Source organism: Chiloscyllium punctatum, chromosome 4 (assembly GCF_047496795.1).
Source record: "Chiloscyllium punctatum isolate Juve2018m chromosome 4, sChiPun1.3, whole genome shotgun sequence".
Classification (NCBI taxonomy): domain Eukaryota; kingdom Metazoa; phylum Chordata; class Chondrichthyes; order Orectolobiformes; family Hemiscylliidae; genus Chiloscyllium; species Chiloscyllium punctatum.
The window spans coordinates 119,484,807-119,506,892 of NC_092742.1; positions in this window are offsets into that span (position 1 = coordinate 119,484,807).

Here is a 22,086-nt window from a genome sequence, read left to right on the forward strand (position 1 = left end):
GTGCAAGTCAACGTTTCCATTTTCAATCAAAGATTCCATTCCTTAGAAATTATAACGAACAAATTACTCAATACCAGTTGCTCACCAATATGCGAGGATGAAACCGACTGTTCTCAACCTCCTTGATTCATTTTCCCCTGCCCAGTTTACATCTCCATATCTTCCCCTCTCACCAATCCTTTCCAGTACCACCGTTGAGACATCCAGTGTCCTCCTCAGCCTCATGCAATTCCTGAATAAACCTTTGTTTGTGCCTTTGTTAATTCCGGATACAGCTGTTTCACGTCCCTTCTACCACGTGTCCATTGCAAAACAATTGCACTTGAGATGTTTAACTTGTTCTCTGCACAGAATCTGAAAAATGGGATGACAGTGTATGGTGGTCACATCATTGGTTCATAATCCAGAGCCACAGAATTATAATTTGTTGTTATCGGCTTGCCTCATGCCCATTACAGAAAGCAGTGGGTCATCCTTCCCTCGTCAGGTTTCTGTGTGACTGCAAACCCACAGTACTGTGTTTTAATCTTTTATGTCCTGTGGAAAGGCTGCACTAGCCACTCAGTTCAAGGTCGGCATAAGATGCTGGCCTGACCAGGTCTGCGCAGATCCCGCAAGGGTAGATCAAAAAGAAAGATAGCTCCCTTCCTCTGCCTGTATCCCATACTCCAGCAGTTTATTTCCATTCAGGTAGGGAGCCATTCACTGTTTTAGATGGATTCTTTGTTATTGAGTCTCTCCCCTAGAGTGATGTCCATCTGAATAGGCACCTCGGGTGCTGGCATTATTGATGCTGACCTACAGATGTAAGGATGTTTTAAATTCCAAATCAGTGACAGTGCTTCGTAAATGAATAGTTTCCTATTTCACACAAAAGGAACGGAGCCAGCTAAGTGAGGGAAAGGAATTATTGCGATCAAACCTGAGAGTGTAGTTGAGGCCGTATTTGGGGCATTATGGACAGATTTTCTCTCCTTTATAAGAAGTGATCTTACCAGAGAGAATGTGAAAAGGAGTTCCACCAGATTAATCTCTGGGATAATGGCACCATGAGGAGTGAGTGAGGGTTGATGTGTAGCGCTGTGAGAGAATTTGAGGTGATTGCATTGAACCCTGGGGGGATGGGCAATCACTCATTATATTCTAAACAAACAACGGGAAGGTGATAGATCCCATGACTGTTGTTTCACTCAGGATGCATAGTTCTGGATAGTTTAAGTGCCTCTGAGGACGTTACGCCCTCCCCCACCCCAACTCGCACTCCCCACTGTAATTGACAGAGAAGGAGAGGTCCAGGTTTTGAATAAACTCTCCCCACATTAAATCAGTGCAATTGGTGTGCGATCCTGCACTGAATGTCATATTTTCCACCACCCCGACAGCAGCCACAATGCCTTCATTCTAAAACAGTTAACTATTCCCTCCAGCTTCTGACCTTCATGAAGAACATGAATCCAAATTCTCGGAGATGCAAGCTGCCTTCTTGAGGTTTAAACGATAAGACGATAAGACATAGGAGCAGAAATTAGGCCATTTAGCCCATTGAGTCTGCACCACCATTCAATCATCGCTGATAGGTTTCTCAATCTCATTCTCCGACCTTCTCCTTGTAACCCTTGATTCTCTGGATAATCAAAAGCGTATCTGTCTCCGTCCCAAATATACTCAATGACCTGGCCCCCACAGCCTTCTGTGGCAACAAATTTCAAAGGTTCACCATTCTCTGGTTAAAGACATTTCTCCTTATCACTGTTCTAAAAGGTGCTCCCTTTCATTTAAGGCTGTGCTCTCTGTTTCTAGTGTATTGGAAACATCTTACCAACATCCACTCCGTCTAGGTCATTCAGTATTCTGCATGCTTCCATTACAATCCCTCTCATCCTTCTAAACTTTATCATGTATAGACCCAGAGTCCTCAAACATGCCTCATACGATAAGCTTTTCATTCCTACGACCATTCTTGTGAAGATCTTGTGAACATACCCCAGGGCCAGTACATCCTTCCTGAGATATGTGTCTCAAAACTACGCACAATACTCAAAATATGGTCTATTCAGAGCCGAATGCAACCGTATTCAATTCCTCTCATAATAAATGCCATCAATAATAAATGCAATTGTGCTCCTAACAATTGCCTCAACCTGCAATCTTACCTTGAGAGAACCCTGCACTAGAACTCCCAATTCCCTTTGCACTTCAGATTTCTGAATCTTCTCCCGATTTAAAAAATAGACCATGTCTCTATTCTTCGTGCCAAAATGCATGACCTCACACTTTGCGACGTTGGATTGCAGCTGCCGATCTCTTTACCTGTCCAACTCCTTCTTCAGCCTCTCCACCTCCTCAATATGACCTGTCCATTTGCCTATCTTTGTATCGTCTGCAAACTTAGCCAGAGTGCCCTCAATTCCCAAATCTAGACTGTTAACGTTACGATTAAAAATTATGTTTCCAATTCTGAGCCTTATGGAACACCACTTGTCACTGGCTGCCTTCCTGGTAAGGACCATTTCATCCCCACTCTCTGCTTTCTCCCAGACAGCCAAGCTTCTACCAATGCCACTAAGTTGCCTCTAACACCATGGACCCTTATCGTACTCAGTCATCTCTTGTGTGAATCAATGTCCAAGAACTTCTTGAAGACAAGGTGGATAACTGTGTTTGGTCGAGCCTGCTCATTTCGTCTTCAAAGGATTCCAACAGATTTATCAAGCATGACCTTCCCTTGATGAAACCGTAGTGACTTTGCCCTTTTTAACAAACACTTCCAAGTATTCAGAAAACTCATCATTCACAATGGATTCCAGGATCATACCCACGACCGAGTTTAAGCTATTCATTGTGGATCTTTTGTCTTTTTCCTTACTCCCTCGTTAAAGAGGGGTGCCACGTTAGTGGGTTTCCAGTGATCTGAGATTATTCATTACTCTAGTGATTCCTGAAAGATCACCACGATCGCCTCCCTTCTCTCTTCAGCTCTCTCCCTTATAACGCTGGGATGTAGTCCATCTGGTCAAGGTTATTTAACTACCTTCAATTATTTTCTAGCATGTTCTCCATGGTGGTGGCCAACATATTCAGCTATGGCCTCTCAATCGCTTGAATGTTTAATGTATTACTCGTGTCTTCCATCGCTAAAGCTGATGCGAAGTAATTCTTCAGTTCCTTGGCTATTTTCTCGGTCCCCACTGCTATCTCTCCAGTATCATTTTCCAGCAATCCAATGTTCACTTTTGCCACTCATTTGTACTTTATATATCGACAGAAACTGTTCCAGTCTTCCTTTACATTACCCCAGACTTAATCATCTCTCTCCTTATTTTAGTTTGTTTGCCCTCAGTTTTATCTTGGTAAGCTTCCCAATCCTCAGATTTCCCTCCGCACTTTGCCATATTATATCCTTTCTCTTTTGCTTTTCTGCTATACCTGACTTCCCTCGTCAGCTATGGTTGCCTCATCCTCCCTATACAAGCCTCTTTTTCCTCAGGATAAATCTCTGTTGTATCCTGAATTACTCCAAAAATCTCCTGCCATTGCTGTTGCACTGTCTTTCCTGCTGGGCCCGTCTCCCAGTCAATTCCAACCACTCCTCCCTCATGTCCCTGAAATTGCCTTTATTCAGCTGTAATACCGTTACTACTGATTCTACCTTCTCCATCTGAAACTGCAGAGTAAGTTACATCATATTATGATCACTGCCTGCAAAGGATTCCTTCACCTTAAGCTCCTTCATCTATGTCGCCTGTACAAGCTGCTCCAAAAAGCCATCTCATACACTTTCCACAAATTCATTTCCTTGCAAACCATGACCAACCTGAATTTCCAGTCCACCTGCATAAATGAAACCCACATGATCATTGTAACTTTGACTTTCCTACAGAACTTTCTAGCTCCTGGTGTATCTTGCACCCCAGCTCCCTGTACATAACTCTAACTGCATTTTTTCACCTTTTTGATTCCTAAACTCTACCGACACAGATTCTACACGATCTGACCTTACTTCATTTCTTATTATTGATTATTGATTCAATTCTATTCTTAATAATGAAACTCTATCTCTCTGTCCACCTGCCTATCTTTTCGACAGGATGAATATCCTTGAATATTCAGCTCCTAATCCTGATCCTGTAATGCCCATGTAGTACCTGCCAATTAGTGAATGATTCACAAGCGTGTTTAACTTATTCCTTATGCTGCAAGCATTTCGATATGATAGTTTAGTCCTGTATTATCAGTCGCTCTTTTCACTGTCTTTTGTTTGTCAGCCGTTGGTACCTACACAGACCCTGTCCACTGGATCATTCCCCGCCCAATCGAAGTTCTTCTGTAGCCCAGATGATATATCCCAAACCCAAGCACCAGGGAGGCAACACATCATTCAGGACTCTCGATCCCAATCACAGAGAACAGTAGCTATGTCTCTAACTCTGATTATCCATCATTGGTCGGCACGGTGACACAACACTGCTGCTTCAAAGTGCGAGGGACTCGGGTTCAATTCCAATCTCTGGACCCTGTGAATGTGGACTTTGTAAATTCTTCCCGTGTCTACATTAGGAACATTAACTCTTTAATTTCTCCACAGTATGTCTCTGTGTTTGCTTCGGATTTCTACCATCTACAGTATTTTTGCTTTGGTTCGACAGAGAAATCTAGCAAACGTGACAGGTTTTTGTAAAAGCAGCCGTGCATCGCGAGTTCCCTGGTTGTTTAGGAATCTTGCCCGGCCCCTTCCGTGTGTGCAGTGTCCCTGGATACCCATTCCATCCCTTTCATTCCCTCAGTCCATCGTCACTACATGCAGCCTTTTCTTGTGCCACCCCTGGGACTCCCCACACACCATTGCCTGGCACTGGACACTCCCTTCGCAGGACTGTGCACACAACGACACTGGGCACTTTCTGACCCATTGGGGATGCTGGGTAAAGATCCTGCCATTGAAAGGAACAGAATAACTAAAGTCCAATTGAATAGCAAAGCAGAGTAAACAAGCTGCATGACATCCATCTGCTCTGACATTTTCTAGTGTTCTGTTTATCCTCGTCCATCTGCAAATATATGGTTCATATGTATACCTTGGTAAAAACAATGACTGCAGATGCTGGAAACCAGATTCTGGAATAGTGTTGCTGGAAGAGTACAGCAGTTCAGTGGTGCTCTTCCAGCACCACTAATCCATATGTATACCTTGTCAAACAGGTTTATTGTCGGGGATAGATATCAGATCCTCTGGGCATTGGACTGATTCAGTGGACTCCACTTTCCTGAGGTCACACTTAAGTTTTTATTATCAAGTTTATCCACTTTAAAGAAAAGGCCTTGCGAGTGTTCTGTTGAAAGGATATTTGAATTTGGAGACAATAGAATATGTCACGTGCGAGTGAGGTTAAGACTAGGAAGGTAGCAAAGATAAATACATGGCCAAACAGCTGGCAGGGGAGGCAGCACTTCTGATATGTGGATAATTGGGATTCCCGAGTTGGTAGGATCTAAACAAGGACAGGATGGACCTGAACTTGCAGCAATCTCTGATATGTGGAAAGGGGTATAGCAGGAAAGACAGTGGAACAGCAATGGCAGGTGATTCCAAGATTAATTCAGGAGACACTGCAGAGATTCATGCTGAGGAATAGAGGCATGATACAGGGAGGATAAGGCAAACAGGGCTGACGGGGGGAGTCGGGGATTGCATACAAGCAAAAGTGCAAGCATACAATGTGGTGAAGGGCAGTGGGAAATGAGAGAATTGGAAAACTTATAAAGACCAACAGAGGGCAAAAAATGAAGGAGGGAGAAGATTAAATATAGGGGTAAGCGAACCAGCAATATAGAGGAGAATGTAAGAGGTTCTTTAGATATATAAAGTGCAAAAGAGAGGTAAAAGTAATATTGGACACTGGAAAATGATGCTGGAGAGACGGTAGTGGGAAACAAAGAAATGAATGAGGAACTTGGCGTCAGTCTTCACGGTGAAAGACATGAATAATTTCACAAAGGTTGAAGAGAGTGAGAGGGCAGAGCTGAGTCTGGTGGCCATCATCAAGAATAACATGTTACAAAACTGAATGGCCTGAATGTGGATAAATCACCTGGACCAGATGGACTACACCCCCAGTCTTGGAAGGGAGATAGCTGAGGAGGTCGTGCAAGCATAAGTAGTAATCTTTCAGGAATGACTAAACTCAGGAAAGGACCAAGAAGCTGGAAATTTCTCATGTCACACCCCGTTTAATAAGGGAGTTCAACAGAAAATGGAAAATTACAGACGGATTAGCCTTACATTAGTAATGGGTAACAACCTGGAATCCATCGTGAAGGATGGGATTTCTGAATACTTGGAGGTCTTTGGTAAAATAGAACAGAGGCAACATGGTTTCATCAAGAGGAGGTCAGGCTTGACAAACCTGTTAGAATTCACTGAGGCAGAAACGAGCAGATTAGACCAAGAAAAACTATAGATGTTATCTGCTTGCTCAGCAAGAATCTTTTGACAAGGTGCCCCACAGGAGGCTATTGAGAAAGATAAGGGCCCATGGTGTTAGAAGCCATGTACGAACATGGATAGCAGCATGTCTGTCTGACAGAAAGCAGGGAGTTGGGATTAAAGAGTCCTTCTCAGGATGTCAGCCAGGGACCAGTGGTGTTCCATAAGACTCAATGTTGGGACCACCACTTTTCCCTTTATGCATTAATGATTTGCATGAAGGAACTGAGGGGATTCTGGCTAAGTTTTCAAAAAGTGCAAAGATAGATAGAGGGACATTGAAGAGGTCGTTCGGCTGCAGAAGGGTGCTCTAGCGAATCTCCTCAACTTCCCGCACCTCCGCCCTTGATCTCCACCATTCCAAATACAACAAGGACAGAACCCCTCTGGTGTTCGCCTTCCATCCCACCAACCACAGGATACAACGCATCATCTTCCACCATTTCCGCCACCAACAGTCAGACCCCACCACCAGAGGAATAATTCCTTCCCCACCCATATCAGCAGAGACCATTCCCTTCACAACTCCCTCGTGAGGTTCACGCGCCCCCCCAACCCCACCCAGCCACCTTCCACTCCTGACACCTTCTTTGCCACTGCAAGAGGTATGAAACCTATGTCAACATTCTCTCCTCACCTCCATCCAAGGCTTCAAAGGATCCTTCCACATCAGGCAAAGAACATCCTGTGCATCCAAACACCACATCTACTCTGTCCATTGCAACGGATCTCCTCCCCATTGGGGAGACAGGGCATCAATTTGCAGAACGGTTCAGGTAACACACTCGGACACACACACCCAACAACCCCACTTCCCTATCCTTGAATACTTCAACTCTCCCTTCCACTACAACAAGGACATGCAAGGTTTTGGCCTCCTCCATGGCCAATTTCTAGCCACCAGTCGTCTGGAGAAAGGATGCATCATCTTCCACCGAGAGACCCTCCAATCACACGATATCAAAGGCAATTTCACCAATTTCCTTATCTCCCCTCCCACCACCTTATCCCAGATCCAACCCTCTACTTCAGTACCGCCCTCTTGAACTGTCCAACTTGTCCATCTTCCTTCCCATTTATCCACTCCACCTTCCACTCTGACTTTTCACTATCACCACTCACCTTCATCTAGATTCCTCCCAGCCCCAGCCCCTTCCAATTTATCTCTCTGCCCCCTTCCGCCTAACCCCCTCGTTCCTGATGAAGACTTTACGCCTGAAACACCGAATCTCCGGCTCCTCGGATGCCGCCTGACTCGCTGTGTTTTTCTAGCATCATACTTTTTGACTCTGATCTTGAGCATCTTCTGTCATTACTTTCTCCGACAGGTTAGGGGAGTGAGAAAAGATGTGGCAGATGGAGTATAATGTGGGCAAGTGTGACATCATGCACTTTGCCAGGAAGAATACTGGCATGGACTATTTCCTAAATAGCAAGCAGGTTCAGAAGTCAAAAGTGCAAAAAGCCGAGGGAGTTCCAGTCCAGGAGTCTCGAAAGGTCATCTTGCAGGTTGTCAATAGTTAGGAAGGCAAATACAATGATGGCATTTATTTCAAGAGGGCTTGAATATAAAAGCAGGGATGTACTTCTGAGGCTGTATCAGGCTTTGTTCAGGCGACATTTGGGTTATTGTGCACACTTTTGTGTCCCATATCTCAGGAAGGATGTACTGGCCCCGGAGCGTTTTCCAAGGGGATTCAGGAGAATGGTCCCAGGAATGAAAAGCTTAACATATGAAGAACATCTGAGGGCTCTGGTTCGATATATGATAGAGTTCAGAACATGTTAGGAGGTCGACTCGAAACTTACAGGATATTGAATGGCCTGGACAGAGTGGATTTTCGGACGATATTTCCAATGGTAGGAGAGACTAGGCCACGATGGGAAAGAGCAAAGAGAAGACCTTTCAGAACAGAGATACGGACGAACCTCTTCAGCCATAGAGTGGTGAATTATGGAATTAACCGCCACAGATGGCTGTCGAAGCCAGGTCACTGAGTATATTTAAGAGTGAGACAGATAGGTTCTTGATTGTAAGGGGGATCAAGGGTTACAGGTAGAAAGCGGGAGAATGCAGTTGAGAAGCCTAACAGCCATCATGGAATGGCGGAGCAGGCTCAAATGTCCTAATGGCCAAATTTCTGCTCCAATGTCTTATATTTGTATGGTTAATATTGGCTCTCCTCATTCCTCATTGGAGTTGTATCCCGGAATTTGATCTTCATATGTTTTAAGAACAATCAAATTCCAATACTGATAGTTGGGAAATATCATATTCCGTCCCTCCAGTCTCAGCAGCCATGTCCCCAATATCATAATCACACTGCAATAGAAATCCAGTGAAATTTACTTCATCATAGTTGATTGACATCGATAACATGAACAACATGACCCTCACCTGCCTTCTCTGATCCTCGAATAACTATCTGACTTCTGCGTCACATCATATTCTCTATTAACATATCCATGCCATTTGTCTGTTATCCTCATGTTGTTGTATGCACATTTTCCTGTCAGAGTCTGGACTAGAAAACCTCTCTCCATATTTTACTGACATTATAATCACTGATCAGTAGTTACAGACTATATGTTTCGATTTATCAAAGGAGAAACCTTTTTTTAAAGTTCTGACAATCCTTTGACATAATCGCATATCTAAGGCAGATTGAATGATTACATACAATCAATCTACCATCTCAAATATTTCTTCCCTCTGTTCACCCCTCCTTCCCCCACCACACACACATATCCTATGCCAAAGGTGTAGCTTTAAACGTTTTTTTGAATTTTAATAAAATCAATATTGAATTCAAAGGGGTTAACTGAAGCTATTTGTTCAGTGACTGTGATTAATGTCAATCTCCATGTATCTTAATTATCACAATGGAGAGTTGTCATTGTTGAAAGATAAATGGGCTCTGTTCAATGTGCTATCCCATAGTATGAGGAGGAGCATCACTGACAGCACTAACAGGGATCAGCAGATCGAAAGAGAGAGAGAGAGACGGGGAGGAGTGATCAGAATCTGAGAACATTAGACTGGAATGTTCAAACAATGGACAGTAGCTTATCCTCGGGTCTTTACTGGCTTTCTTGGACTTGGATATCATTAGCATGGCGATTCCAGGATATCCTTTGGATTATTCAGGGTGGTTACGATCCCATCCTCGCTATAGTTGGTGCTCCTAGTAAGTCATTATATTTAATAGGAGAAAGTGAGGACTGCAGTTGCTGGAGATCAGAGCTGAAAAATGTGTTGCTGGAAAAGCGCAGCAGGTCAGGCACCATCCAAGGAGCAGGACAATCGACGTTTCGGGCATAAGTTCCTGAAGAAGCGCTTCAGCCCGAAAAGTCGATTCTCCTGCTCCTTGGATGCTGCCTGACCTGCTGTGCTTCTCCAGCAACACATTTTTCAGCTTTCAAGTCATTATATTTGTCGACTAAACCGGGTTGACCTGAATTTCTGCTCATTATATATAAATTTTGGCAAGTGCTAGTCAATGCCTTCAGTTCCAAACAAACATTCCTTTCCTTATATATAATACCTATCAAACTACTACAAACTACTATTTATAAATTACTCACTGATATGCGAGAAGGAACCAAACTGTTCTCAAACTCCATAATCCATTTTGTCCTTCACAGATTTATATCTCCATGTCCTCCCTACTCACCAATCCTATCCAATACCACCATGATGATATCCCAGTCTCGTCCTCAGTCTCAGTGCAACTTCTGAATAAAACATTTGTGCCTTTGTTCAATCTGAATGCAATAGTTTCACGTTCCTTCTAACCACATGTCCATCACTAAATAATTGCTCTTGAAGATGTTTAACTTGTTCTCTGCACATACGGGAAGACAGCTTATGGTGGTCAAGCCATTGACTGATAATTTAGAGCCACAGAATAATGGTCTGTTGGTATCTCATGAAGGAAATTGGGGTGTTTAAAAGCAACCATTATCATTTGTTATAAAATCCAATATGCTTGCCTCAAGACCTTTAGGGAAGTCAATGTGTCATGCTTACTTCATCTGGTTTCGGTCTGACTTCTGTGATGAACACATGGGTGTACTGTACCATTCAGAGAATTAAAAGCCAGCAATAACTATCTGACAGCACCAAGTGTTCTGAAAAATAGATATAATGTAACATTTGGTCGAACAACACGATTAGCTCATTGTCTCGAAACAAAAACAAATTCAGCAAAACATTTTAAATTATACCCCAAAATACCCACCTCCAACCAAGTATGAATTTATTATATTGACAATCTTAAAAGCCAATAATACAATCCGCAATAATTTAGCGGGAAAAGACCATGGGAAAATTGAACAGTTGAGAGGAGAACTGCCAAGCTACCAGCGTTCAAAGACTGCCTGAAAAATAGCTTTCCTATAGGTACCTTGATTGATTAATAACTGGTGAAGTAGAATACCGAAGAAGAAAAGAAGACAGGAATATGGAGAAGAACCGAAAGCTTCCTGATTTTGAGATAAGAAGGTTTGTTTTGTAAATCTTGATTAGGAGTCTTATCGGACTAGTATTGTGGAGGGGGAAGGTAAAATACAGGTTAGAGGAAGAAGTTATAATTAGTCATTCGTTAATTATTCTCTGTTATACTTTAAGAAATAAAGTTATTAATTTTAACTTTAAATAGATTTGGCCTCGCGAATTATAACAAAATACTGCATGGGATAAATCTTTTCTCTGTTGCTGGTTTAAATTAAGCAGGAAGATTTATCCTGTGTTGTAACACTACAAACCCATAGCTATGCGATTTACTCTTTACAGTAAAGTGGAACAGCTGAACCAGCCACTCAGTTCAAGATCTGCATAACATGCTGCCCTAACCAGGGCTGCATACATCCTGTGAGAGAAGAACAGAAGGAAAGATAGCTCCCTTTTTCTGCCTGTTTTCTGTATTGCTACATCTCATTTCCATTCAGGTACGTGATCATCCCCTATTTTAGGTGTATTCAATCTCAGTGAAATTCTCCCTGAGAGTGATGCAGAGTTCCATAGGCAACTCTGGTGCTCGCTTTATTGATGCTGACGTACAGATGTAAGGGACTTATAAATTCCATGTCAGTCGTAGTTCATAGAGAAGGAATGGCTTTTTGTGGCACAGGAAAGAAATGGCAATGTCTAAGTGAGAGAAAGGGTGCTTTGTGATCATCCAGGAGAGTGCTGTTGAGGCAGTATTTGGGGGACTGTGGATAGACTTTCTCCCAAGTTTCACCAGACTAATCCCTGGGATGATGGCACCATGAGCAGTGAGGGAAGCTCAGTGAGAGAATAAGAGGTGATTGCATTGAACCTTAAGGGGGATGGACAATCACTCATGATGTTCTAAACAGACACTGATACGGTGATAAGTTCCATGGCTTTTTTTCACTCAGATTACATGATTCTCGAGAGTTTTAGAGCCTCTGAGAAATTTCCACATAACCACTCCCACTCCCTATTTCGACTGATAAAGAGAGGAGAGAGGGGTGGAGGAGAGAGAGAGAGAGAGAGAGAGAGGTTCAGGTTTTTGAATGAACTGTCCCAACATTAGTACAGTTCAATTGGTGCGTGATCATGCAATGAACGTCATGTTATCAATAATCTCGACAGCAACAACAATGCCATCATTATAAAAGAGTTAACTCTTTCCAGCAGTGTCGAGAGAAGGAAAGTGTTTTTACGTTACTGGAAAGAAACGGAGATGTCTAAGAGGAAAAAGAGTTATTGTGATCATTGCTGAGAGTGTTGTTGAGGCAGCATTTGGGATATTGTGGACAGACTTTCTCTCCTTTATAAGGAATGATCGCCTTGCCACAGAGAGAGTGCAATGGGGTTTCACCACATTCATCCCTGGGATGGTGGTGCCATGAGGAGAGAATGATGATTAATCTCCAGCGTTGTGAGAGAATGAGAGGCGATTGCATTGAACTTTGGGGGGAGGGACAGTCACTCACGATGTTCTAAATAGACACTGATCCGGTGAAAAATTCCATGGCTTCTTTTTTACTAGGGTTACATGACTGTCAATAGTTTAAGACCATCTGAGAATATTCCCCTCACTCCACACCCAATCCCCATTTCACATGAGCGAGACAGCGGACCAGTCTTTGAATAAACCCTCCCCACCGTAATACAGTGCATTTAGTGTGTGGTCCTACACTGAAAGTCTCGTTATCCGCAATCCCTACAGCAGACACAATACGTTCATGCTAAAACAGTTAACTTTTCCCACCAGATTCTGACCCCCATGGAGAACATGGGTGTGTCTTCTCGGAGATGCAAGTTGCTTCCTTGAGACTTGGCACAAATCATTTGGCTTCCCTCCTCACTGCCAGCAAACCTTGTTAAAGTAGCACAAGTTCTACAAACAATGGAGCCATGATTAACGTCATGGAATCATGTATCCGTGCAGTCTCGGTTTCATTAGTTTGTCGTGTTGGAATATCAATGACCCCCTCTAGTTCCTGTGTAACTGTCTCGTGGGGATGAATAGCCTCCTCCTGGTCTCATGGAACAGGTTAAAGGGTCTGATTGGGATCTGCCTGTTCATGTTTAAAAGCTCGATGCACTGAACAGACCACTCTTCTTCCTGTGTAACAGGCAGGTGTACTGAATGTGCTGTCACTTTTCCTGTTCCTGAATGCTAGCTCATACCAGTGTGCAACCACCTTGAAATGCTCTCTGAGCTCCTCTTTTAACTGCGGAAATGGGCAGTGTCTGGCCGTGTTGTTACACAAATGTTACCGACACTTTCACAGCACAAACCGGAATGCTGTCCGGGTCTTGCTGCACATGGACGCAGAATGGTTCAGGAGCTGATCAGGAACAAAATATTCTGAACATTGTGTGATTTTCAGTCATCATACCCACTTCCGATCTTATGATGGGAAAAGACATTGAAGATGTTTGTGCTGAGGAGGTTAACGCGAGGATCTCCTGTAGAGATGCCCCAGGGCTGAGAGGATTGTTGGCGACTGACCCCAAACCTTATTGTGTTGTGAAAGACCGCGTCCAGTGGGAAAGTTGTACCTGATTCCCATTCAGCTCAAATACATAAGTGGTCCCAATGCCATCCTCAGTCAAGTACTACATTGGTATCATAGCCATTCACTCTTTCCTGTGCCCCTGTGTTCGCCTCTTGTTCATATCAATAGGTGACAATGTATGCGTAGGGAGTGTTATCCTCTCACAGAAGGTAATCACTGTTAGAAATTATCTGGGCTAGAGAGCTAGGGGAGCTACATTACTGAAAGCATTTAAGGAGGAGGTAGATGGATTTTTGACCTGTCAGAGAGCTACGGGGTGAAGAATTGGGCATTAAAGAAGAGTTAATATCAACAGTAGATCAGCCATGATGTTATGCAATGGCTTGATCATCTGAATTACCTGATCCTGTTCCTTTTGTCCTCATATTCAGTAACTGCAATGTTAATGTTTATAATTTTCCTGAACGTTCTTTTAATGAACTTTGCAATCAGAGAGAGTGAAGTATTTTGTGAGTCATCTCTGGTTGAGATATGGGGACTGTATTCACAGTGAACCTGGGTCTATAATATGACCAACAAATGAATCACAAGTTGCAGAGAGGAAACACTCTGTAATGAGACCAGATGCGTCTTTTGAACCAAATAACATTTTTCAACCTACACCAAACCATGTGTGACAGTCTTGAGGGACTGAATGAGATCCTGTGTTACTATTGACCAGGTATCTGGGACAAGTGGCTTCCATCTGCTCCTTTCAGCAGCTGTGGGGGATTGAATGGAACATAGCAACACAGACTGAGCAGCAGACGTGGGCCATTAGATGCTTTGTCACCGCTCCATGTGTTTTTGGTCTCAGCTTCACGTTTCTGTCTGTATGCCTTTTTACTACATACCAAAAACAACTTTGAATAACTGCAAACATCCAGAAACCACAATCCTCTGGGGAAGGGAATTTCCACTTGAACAGCCCTTTGAGAATTTCTCATTTGTGTTCCAACCAATGTTGGAAGGTCACTATGTCCTTTTCCAGTCCCACTCCTCCACTGGTTACACCAACCTTAAATGCAACCAGTTTAGTGATGTGCCAATGATATAGATCTCAGAGTAGGTCATTTTTGAGAAAAATGTGAGAAACAGAAAATTAAACTCATAACAAATGGTAAAATGACAGAGTGCCGCAAATGTTATTCTGACTTTGAAGTTACTCTGCTCACACAACCTACTGGTAGTGGGATTTCTTTCTGGAACAGCTGGATTTGGCTGAATTCCCTTCGTTTCAGCCAGTGGAGAGATTCCAATGAATCCTCACCAGGAATCCTTCACAAGTGGTACAGGTAACTCAGGGATTTTCTGATCTCACATTTTGCTATCGGGCGGAAGAAAGTAAGAGAGAGAGATCAATCGGCTGCTTCTTCTCAGGCAGGGAACATTTTTCTCCCTTTCTGTGTTGGAACAAACAATTATGTCAACAGAACACCAAACTGGACCATGTGCGATCTCCTGGAACATTCTCTGGAAAACCTGATTATGGATTATATGCAGGTGCGTCATTGCTCTTGTTGTACACAATTCATTCCAATCCCAAAAATGTCCCCACTTTATAATTTGATGACATGCTTATATGTGTCTGTTTAATTTGTAAATATTGGTTGGTGTCTGCATAGTATGTGTGTTAATATCAATGTATCTTTTCCTTAAAATTTATTCTCTAGCTTTAGTCTCCCTGACAGGAGACGATGCATCCAGCTGATACACCTTTCAGAAAGTCATGGATGGTTCAATACTATTTCTCAACTAAGATCAAAACTGATAATCTCCCATAACATAAGGCCGGCATTCCAGGAATGAGTAAAGGGAAACCTCTTTGAAAATCTTCGAAAAGAATTCTACATTTTATTTTAGTTTAGGGGATCAAACCTGCACACAGTACATTAGGTGTGGTCTGAGAAATGCCCTGTACAGAGGCAGTAAAACATTCTTGCAATTAAACCTGATGCTTTTTTTTTTGCCAAAAACAGCATTATTCCACTTGCTACATCTGACTTCATATGATTCATGTCGCAAGAACATGGAAACCTCCTGTATCACAGAGTTCTGCAATCTCTCTCCATTTAAATTGTTTACCATTGTTTCATCTTTCATGCCAAAATAAATAACTTACCTTTTGTTATTTCTGCTGAAGGTTTGCTCACTGACCTTCCCTGCCTGTATCACTTTGCAGCTCTCATACCTCCATTTGACGACACATTGAATGGCCATCTTGGTGTACGAGCTAATTGAGCTCCAAGCCAAACCTTCCCCTTCCTCCAGATCTTTGATAAAGATTATTGATCATTGATGTCCCCACAGTGATGTCTGAGGCACTCCATCAATTACAGCTTTGCAGCCTGAAAATAAGCATTTGTCTCTACTCTCTATTTCCTGTTGGCGACAGCTTCCCTGTTCCTGTGTAGCAGCTCAGGTGGGTTGAAAGGCCTCCTCCTAGACTGTGTAGTGCACTGAACGAGCTGAATTACTTCATTCTATATTCCTGTGTAATTCATTAGAGGCGCATAATGGCCTCCTCCTGTCTCATTGTAACGATCCTGTCTGACTTAATGGAGTGGTCCCCTACCCTGTAACAGCATCGAGGGGTGGATTGAGGGAACAACACATGGGGTAGGGACAGCAGTATATCTCTGTAACAGCCTCGAGTGGTGGAATGAGGGAACACATGGGGTAGGGGCAGACGTTGCCCATTCGGCTGCACCATTCAGAATGCTCATGGCTGGTCCGAGTGTGCCTGACCATCCATTTCCTGTCTGTTCCCAATAAACACTGACCCTTCTGTCCAGTAAAGATCTCAGTCTGGAATATCTTCTATAACCGAGTCTTCACTGCTCCCTGAGGATGAGGACACCAGAGGTAGCACAAGACTAAAGTGAAAGGGACATCCTTATTTCATTGTGGGACAACTGTTACTTTAAAACTGTGTTAACTGAACATCAAATCACCACCTCTTTTCAGACATAAGTACAGAATACTTAGGAATAAAGATGAACCACTATGGACTCCAAACCTATCCCACATTCCCACTGACCCTTTCCAATCAAATATTTATCACGCTGATCCTCTGCTGCTGTCTCAGGAAGAGAATGCCTGATAGCATAATACCGCAGGAGCATTAAGGAAATGAGCAGATTGAGGCTATTCAGCCTATCGAGTCTGAAATTCCGTTCAATAATTTCTTATTAGTACCTCGACCTCATTCTTCTGCCTTCTCCCTGGAAGCCTTGATCCCCTTACAAATCAAAAACATATCGATTTGTGTCTTAATGACACTATTGTCTGTGCCCCTGTGTGTCTGTATGTGAGTAAGTGTTTGTGCGTGTATCTGTATGTGTGTGTGTGTCTGTGCCTGTGTTTTTGTGTGTCTGTATGTGTGTGTCTGTGCCTCTGTTTGTGTGTCTGTATGTGTGTGTGTGTGTGTGTGTGCCTGTGTGTGTGTGTCTGTGTGCTTGTTATCTGTGTGTTTCCGTGTCTAAATCTGTCTGTCTGTGTTTCAGCCTGTGTTGCTATCGGTATTTATGTCTATTTGTATGTGACTGTATATGTCTCAGTCTGTTTATACGTGTGTGTATGCCTATCTCCTTGTAAGTATTGTGTGTGTTCGTCTGTGTATTTCTGTGTCTGCGTCTCTGTGAAGTGTGGTATCTGTGGCTGTTTTTTATTTGGAAATGAAAGCACTGTTGTGACTGTTGTGGGAGCTGCCAGTGGGTTTTATCTGAGAATTGTCTTTCACTGAACATTGCTTCTTAACTGGTCAGTAGGACGTGGATGTTTCAGATTCTCCACACGAGGCGTCCTGATCCACTTCAGCTCCTTAAGAGTCCTCCCCACATCGCGGGGTGAGGGGAGTGAGGGAACGGATATCGGACACTCCACTACCCGGCTTGGACCTTTCTATCCTATTCCAGGCGGTTTCTCCAGAAATGGGAGAAAGGGATGGAGGGAGAGTGTGAATGGGTGACCCTGCTGTTTGTGCTGGTGTCGGTGGGGGGAGTTGTGAGGTGTCTGGAATGAGTCAGTCGACAGTTTTGAATCCATATAGTGTTATTAGTTGCTGAATTCAATAGTGATAGTGGTAGTGCCTGAGCCTTATTTGGAGACAGAGCGTGAACCTTGTTCGGGGTTAGGTGCTATAACAGATATACAGTGAGTGTGAGGGAGCAAAGAGTATATGGTAACAGAGCGAGGAGGATATTGTTGCTTGTCCAATACTGTGGGACATTTCTTCACATTATCTCAGCGTCGTGGTGAGCTTCCCTAAATGTCTTGTCCAGGTCTATCACTAATAACGACACAGACCTGTCCCTCAGCTTCCACAGAATCAGTTTAGGTAGAGTTTACAGATAGCAAGGAGAAGCAGATATTGGTGTGTTATATATCGAAAACAAAACGGTAGCAGAAAATCGGAGCATCATATGCTCTGGAAATTAGATAGACAAGTATTGTGGATACCGCAGTCTTATTGAATGGTTAACAGCATTAACTAAGTGACTGCTGAAGCTGTGAAAAATAAGTTCCGTAAGTGTATATGAGGTGGGTTGAAGAGTATGTTGTGAAGCAAACTAGAGAGCAGGTTATTTCGGATTTGATGTGGTGTGGTCAGAAGGACGAATTATTAACCTTGGTCTGAAGCAGCCTTTAAGGAATAATGGCATTTATAAGGTACAATTTACAAGGTGTCTGCATACGATATAGAATGCTTGAATGTTCTAATTAAACATCGCGGAAGACTGGAGGCTAGAATGTCAAGATATCTTCAGTAAATTTGTAAAGTACAATATAACATTCAGTGGGAGACAAGCAATGGTTGTTAGAGTCATAGAGTCCGACAGCACGGAGACAGGCCCTTCAGCCCAAACTGGTCAATTGCAACCAAAATGCCCATCCACGCTAAACCCATTTCCCTGCCATTGTCCCGTATCGTTCTAATCCTTTACAATCCGTGTATTTGTTCAAATGCCTTTGAAATATTGTTAATGTATCCGTCTCAACCACTTCTCATTCCATATGTGTAACAGCCCCTGTTTTAAAAAGTTATTCCTCAAGTTCCCTTTAATTCTTTCCCCTCTGACCTTAAACTGATGCCCTCTAATCTGTGATTGCCCAACCCTGGGAAAAAAAGACTGTGTGCATTCACTCTATCCATGCCTGTCATGATCTTATAAACTTCAATATGATCCTCCCTCAGCCTCATGCACACAAAAGTAAAAAGTCCTAATTTGTCCAACCTCTTTCTATAACGCAGAACGTTGAGACCTGGGCAATATCCTTGTAAATGTTTTCTGCACTCTTTCCAGTTTAACAACATCCTTCCTATAGCAAAGTGAAGAAAACTGAACATAACGCTACCAATATGGCCTGACTATCATTGTGTATAACTGCATCATAACTCTCTAATTTCGATACTCAGTGATATAAACCGATTAAGGCCAGTGTGCCAAAAGCTTTCTTCACTGTCTACATCTGAATCAACTTCCAGAGAACCATGTACCTGAATTCCAAGGTCCCTCTGTTCCACTACATTCCTTAGGACCCAACCATTCACCAAGAAACCCCAAACTTGATTTGACTTTCTAAAATGCAAGAACTTAAACTGAACTATATTAAAATCCATTTGCCAAATCTCAGCCACTACTCCAGCTGATCAAAGTACTGCTGTAATTTCTGAAATTTCTGATAACCTTCCTCACTCTCCATGATGCCGCTTGTTTAAGTGCCAGCTTCACACTTACAAATCATGCCTGTACATTCTCATGTAAATCATAGATATATGTAATATGTAGTGGTCCTAGCATCAACCCCAGAGGCATTCCACTATTCACAGGCCGCCAGTCTGACCAGCATGTTTCCAGTATTAATCTCTGCTTCCTACCATCAAGGCAATTTTGTAGCTAATTTGCCAGCTCCCCCTCAATTCCATGCGATCTAACCTTCCAGAGCAAAGTACCATGTGGAAACTTACTGAAGGCCTTACTGGAATCATCCAAGACTACGTATACCACCCGGACCTCCTCAACGTTGCTGGTCACTTTATCAAAGAACTCCAACAAAATTGTGAGTCACGATCTCTCTTGCACAAACTCCTGTACTGAATTTGATGAAGGGCTTTTGCAAGAAACATCGATTTTTTTGCTCCTCGGATGTTGCGTGACATGCTCTGCCTTTCCAGCACCATTTTAGTCTTACTCCGAACCATACCCTTCCTTTCCAAATGCGTGTATATCCAATCTCTCTAAATCTTCTAAAGTAACCTACCCACTAGATTTTAGGATTACTGGTCTTTAGTTCCCAGGTTTATCTTTGTAGCATTTCTTGAATACGGGCTCAGTATTCGCTATACTCCAGTCGTCCAGGACGGCACTCGTTGGCCAGTGATGATCTAAAAGAGTCAAACAGTGCTCCCGCAATATTTTCTCTATCCTCCTATCCTCCTGCTGTGTTCCTGAATATAACTGGTCAGGACCAGGAGTTTTTATAAATACTGCAAAGTCTGAAACGTACATCTATTTATTTCAGGTGCAAACACCAAAGAGTGAGAAAGTGACTCAGTGATGGTTAACATAACAAATTAGAAAATATATTAATCGTAGGAAGTGACTTCAGAAGAATTCCAGCTATTGTGAAAACCTGAGAATTCTCAGAAATTAACGATACAAAAATGGAAGGCCATGAAACTGAAAAGGAAATCAAAAAGAGAACATACCTGCTAACAAACTGGACCACAAAGACTACATCAATCTGCGATCTACATTTCAAAAGAAACAAAATAAAAGCAAAGTCAAATGTGGAAATTTGTAATCGGGAGAGAAGAGTTCCTTGTGGAGAACAGGGAAATGGCCAACAAAATAACCAGTTACATTGCATCTGTCTTCATGGAGGAAGATTCAGAAAATCACCCAGTAATGCCAAGTTATCGTATCGGACTCCTGGAGCTAAAGACAAACTCAATTCAAATCAGTAACAAGGTAGTACTTGAACATGTAGCTGGATTGAGCATTGCTAAGTCTGCTGAAACAGATGTATTTCATATCAAAATGCCAGAAATAAATGCCAATAGTAGTATTAATTGCACTGTCGATGACTGTGTTTTATTTTCCTATACATTCTGCAGAGACCGGAAACTATTGTGGATAAACTATAGATGAATGGAAGGGATCCAAACAGCTACAAAGGGAAAAAAGACATCGTGTGGAGAACTGTAGACCAGTGAACTTGACATTTGTAGGGAAACTGTTAGAATCTATCACACAGGATGACATTTTTGCTATTTAGAAATTAGCAGCAGCAATGGAGAAAATCAGCATGCATTTCTGATAGAGAAATCATACTTGGTAAACTTCGGAATTGCTTGAAGTTGTTTCTTATAGCATAGATAATGGGGAAAGAGTAGAAGTAGCATATATTGGATTTTCGGAAGGGTTTCTATAAGATCTCAGTGAGTTCGTAAATGCAATGAATGTGAAGGGTATTTGGAGGAATATATGTAAGTGGAAAGTTAAAGTTTGGTTCGCCTTCATTTAAGGGAGTCAGAACATTGATGTAAAGACATGTTGAAACAGTTTCACAGCGTGTTGGTGGGACTGTAGCTGGAGTATTGTGCACAGTTTTGGTGACCGAATCACAGAAAGAATGTACTGACCTGAGAGGAAGTGCAGTGGGCATTCTCCAGATTAATCGCCCAGATGGTGAGATTGTCTGATGAGGAAACTCGGCCTGTGTTCTCTAGAGTTTCAAAGAATGAGAGGTGGGTCACAGTGAAATTTAGATAATTCACAAAACATTTGACAAGTTGAAAATTAACAGAACGTTTCCCTCGCTGTCTATTCCACATTCAAGGCAAATAATGGCAGGATCTGGGACAGGCCAGTTAAGACTGCAATAAGGAGGAAATTCATCATTTGGATGGGAGTGACTAATACAGGGGCATGGAAACCTACTGGTAGGAAAGATTTGGGAGAATCACCAGATATTCTACAAGTGTCTCCAGCAGAACAGAATAACTAGGGAACAGGTAGGACTCATTAGTAACTTGCCAAGTTGCAACCAAATTAACCTAAGTGTTAGGAGACAGAGGGTGGTGGTAGAGGGCTGTTTGTGAGATTGGAGGCTAGTGTCCAATGGTGCACCACGGGGATCAGTGCTGTGTCTCTTAATATTTGTGATTCGGAGGTGTTGGAGTTGGATTGGGGTGGACAAAGCTAAAAATTGCATAACACCAGGTTATACTCCAAAAGGTATATTCGGTGGGACTAGCTTTTGAAGTGCTTCATCAAAGCGCACAACCACCTGATGAAGAAGCAGCGTTTTGAAAGCTCGTGCCTCCAAATAAACCTGTTGGACACAAGCTGATGTTTTCTGATTTTAAACCTTATCATAAAGGATGCAGCTGTGAATATGGACGAGGGGTGGGGAGTGTCTTAAGTAAGTTTGTGTTTGATACAAAGATTGGCCGGGTAGTTGGCAGTGAAGAGGAAGGCCTTATGTTACAGGAAGATACAGATGGAATGGTCCGATGGGTGGATCAATGGCAGATGGATTGTAACCCTGATGACTATGAG